The sequence below is a fragment of the Cryptomeria japonica genome, unplaced genomic scaffold, assembly GCF_030272615.1.
Source record: "Cryptomeria japonica unplaced genomic scaffold, Sugi_1.0 HiC_scaffold_206, whole genome shotgun sequence".
In the NCBI taxonomy this organism is placed as follows: domain Eukaryota; kingdom Viridiplantae; phylum Streptophyta; class Pinopsida; order Cupressales; family Cupressaceae; genus Cryptomeria; species Cryptomeria japonica.
The window spans coordinates 229,000-232,500 of NW_026729028.1; the positions used below are offsets into that span (position 1 = coordinate 229,000).

At 64.2% G+C, this 3,501-nt stretch overlaps 1 non-coding gene across 1 annotated transcript; it reads left to right on the forward strand.

Moving 5' to 3' along the window:
- Nucleotides 1-1,358: 1,358 nt before the first annotated feature.
- Nucleotides 1,359-1,477, forward strand: LOC131868415 (5S ribosomal RNA). Its single transcript, XR_009366871.1, has one exon. It is a non-coding gene; the product is annotated as a 5S ribosomal RNA (ribosomal RNA).
- Nucleotides 1,478-3,501: the final 2,024 nt, after the last annotated feature.

The window sequence follows — 3,501 nt, forward strand, 5'->3', positions numbered from 1 at the left end:
CCCACACTGGCCAAGACGGGTGCGGGTGCAAGGTTGGGTTCCAAGCCCGGTCACAGGCTGGGTGCTAGGATGGGTGGGTGCCAAGGTGGGCACCAGGGTGGGTGCACCCACCCTGGCCAAGGTGGGTCACGGGGTGGGTCCTAGGGTGGGTAACGGGGTGGGTACTAAGGTGCGTGCCAAGGTGGGTCATAGGGTGGGTGCCAAGGTGGGCACCAGGGTGGGTGTGCACCAACCCTAGCCAGGGTAGGTCACGGGGTGGTTGTCGGGGTGGGCGTCAAGGAGCCAAGGTGGGTGGCAAGTAGCCAAGTTGCGTGCCAAGGTGGGTGTCGGGGTGGGTGCCAAGGATCCAAGGTGGGTGCCAAGGAACCAAGGTGGGTGTCTGGGTGGGTGCCGAGGTGGGAGCCAGGGTGGGTCCCAAGGTGAGTGCAAAGGTGGGTGCCAGGGTCAAGGTGAGTGCCAATGTGGGTTCCAAGGTGCCAGGGTCAGGGTGAGTGCCAATGTGGGTTCAAAGGTGCTAAGTTGGGTGCGAGGTTGGGTGCGAGGGTGGGTGGGTGCCAAGGTGTGCTAGGTGGAAGCCCGGGTGGGTCGGCATCCCATGGGTGTCGAGTTGGGTGCCTGATGGGTGCTTCTTGTCAAGTTTTAGTCGTCGGGACTCATTTCGAGCCTTAGAGGTCGTTTCTTGTCCGGTTGCCCTGTCTTCGACCTGGGAACCCAATTTTGGTCCTCGGGTCCCATTTTTTTTTGTCTCGCATCCCACTTTTGGCCTGTGGCCTTTTCGGGGTCGATTCTCGTTTTGGGCATCAGAGCATGTTTCTTCTCCTAAAACCCAATATTTGTTTATTAAGTCTCGGAACACATTTTTGTTCTCGTGGACCCATCATGGGTCTTGGAACGCATTTGTGGTCCTTGGGTCCCATTTTGCATCCCGAAACTTGTGTTTTGGTGCTTGATCCCTATTTTGGGTGCCCACCTTGCACCAAGTGCGCACCCGGGGCAAACCGAGCGCCTTGGTGCACCGGGGCAAGATCGAGCGTGCACCCGAGGCGCCCCGAACATGCACCAAGGTGCACTCGGCCCACATGTGAGCGCAGGTCGTTGCGCCCGAGGTGGTGTGTGGGCACCGCGTTGCAGACGGGACACTGCACGCACACGACGCCCCCTCCAGGTGCACGCACGTAGGCCGGGCCGGGTGCACACCCGACGCCCTAGCAAGGTGCGCGCACCCGGGCAGGGCTCACACTTGGCGAACGGGGCGCACTTCGCGAGGGAGGGTGTGCACCTCGACGGGGGTGGGTGGCCGGGGTGGATTCGCACGTGGGTCGCGGTTTGCTAAGTACACACTGCGACAAGCTCATAACGGGTGCGATCATACCAGCGTTAGTGCACCGGATCCCATCAGAACTCCGCAGTTAAGCGCGCTTGGGCCGGAGTAGTACTGGGATGGGTGACCTCCCGGGAAGTCCCGGTGTTGCACCCTTTTTTAGTTTTTCGCCGGGCGTCGCAATGCTATTTGAATAAACCTTTTGCCCGTTTGCGTTCTCGTCGGGGCCGGGCCGGGCCGGGGTGCGCTGCCCGCACTACCGCGCGCGCGGGGGCGACACCGAGCGCGCACCCGAGGCGCCCCGAGCACACAGGCCACGGTGCAACCCGGGCGTTGTGCGCGCACCCCGGTGCGCCCGAGGTGCTGCGCGCGCACCCAGGTGAAATCGGTGTGCACCTCGGCCAGTGCGCGCTCGGTCGAGTCGCGCACGTTGGCCAAGGTGCACGGTGATGTTTCTTACTCTAAGGTTCCGCACCAGACGCCCGGGACAGGTGAGCGAAGCTGGGCGGGGCCGGGTGCGCGGCCGGGGCAGGTGCACGCAGCTGGAGAGAGCTTTGGAGCACACTTCGGAGCGCACCAATGATGCGCTCCATTCAAAAGTTTCCTGAAAAGGCAAAAAAAGTTGAGATTATAGAATTTCCCACTTGAGAGATTGTAAAAAAAAAAAATTTAAAATGAAGGAAACGCGGGTGCCAAGGTGTGCGCAGCCCAGCCAAGGTGTGCGCACCAAGGCGCCCACCCTGGCGAAGGTGCACGCAAGGTGCGCACCCGAGGCAAACCGGACAATTAACCCAACTTTCGACTTCGCGCGCACCTTGGAGCGCACTTCGGAGCGCTCCTTGGTGCGCACCAATCTTGGGCACCTCGGAGTGCACCATGGCGCCCACCAAGGTGCGCACTCGGGGCAAACCGAGCTCCGACTTCGTGCGCACCTTGGAGCGCACGAAAGGTGCGCACCATGGCGCCCACCAAGGTGCGCAGCCCAGCCAAGGCGTGCGCATCAAGGTGCGCACCCTGGCGAAGGTGCGCACCCGGGGCAAACCGAGCTCCGACTTCGTGCGCACCTTGGAGCGCACAAAAGGTGCGCAACCCAGCCAAGGTGTGCGCACCCCGGTCAAACCGAGCTCCGAATCGTGCGCACCAGAGGTGCACGCCATCGTGCGCACCTTGGAGCACACTTCGGAGCCCTCCTTGGTGCGCGCCGATGTTGCGCACCTCGGAGCGCACCCGGGGAAAACAATGCAATTAACCCGACTTTCGACTTCGTGGGCACCTCGGAGCGCTCTCGGGTTCGCACCTCGGAGCACACCGAGGTGCGCACCTTTGATGCGCTGCCTTCACCAATTTCCAGAAAAGGCAAGAAAACATTGAGAAGGTGTGCGCACCGAGGTGCCCACCCTGGCGAAGGTGCACGCGAGGTGCGCACCCGGGGCAAACCGGGCTCCGACTTCGTGCACGCCGCACCTTGGAGCACACTTCGGAGCGCTCCTTGGTGCGCACCAGGGCGCGCAACCCAGCCGAGGTGCCCACCCCGGCGAAGGTGCACGCGAGGTGCGCACCCGGGGCAAACCGGGCTCCGACTTCGTGCACGCCATGGTGCCCACCGCGGCGAAGGTGCACGCGAGGTGCGCACCCGGGGCAAACCGGGCTCCGACTTCGTGCACGCCGCACCTTGGAGCACACTTCGGAGCGCTCCTTGGTGCGCACCATGGTGCCCACCAGGGCGCGCAACCCCGCCGAAGGTGCACGCGAGGTGCGCACCCGGGGCAAACCGGGCTCCGACTTCGTGCACGCCGCACCTTGGAGCACACTTCGGAGCGCTCCTTGGTGCGCACCATGGTGCCCACCAGGGCGCGCAACCCCGCCGAAGGTGCACGCGAGGTGCGCACCCGGGGCAAACCGGGCTCCGACTTCGTGCACGCCATGGTGCGCACCGCGGCGAAGGTGCGCACCCGGGGCAAACCGGGCTCCGACTTCGTGCACGCCGCACCTTGGAGCACACTTCGGAGCGCTCCTTGGTGCGCACCAGGGCGCGCAACCCAGCCGAGGTGCCCACCCCGGCGAAGGTGCACGCGAGGTGCGTACCCGGGGCAAACCGGGCTCCGACTTCGTGCACGCCGCACCTTGGAGCACACTTCGGAGCGCTCCTTGGTGCGCACCATGGTGCCCACCAGGCCGCG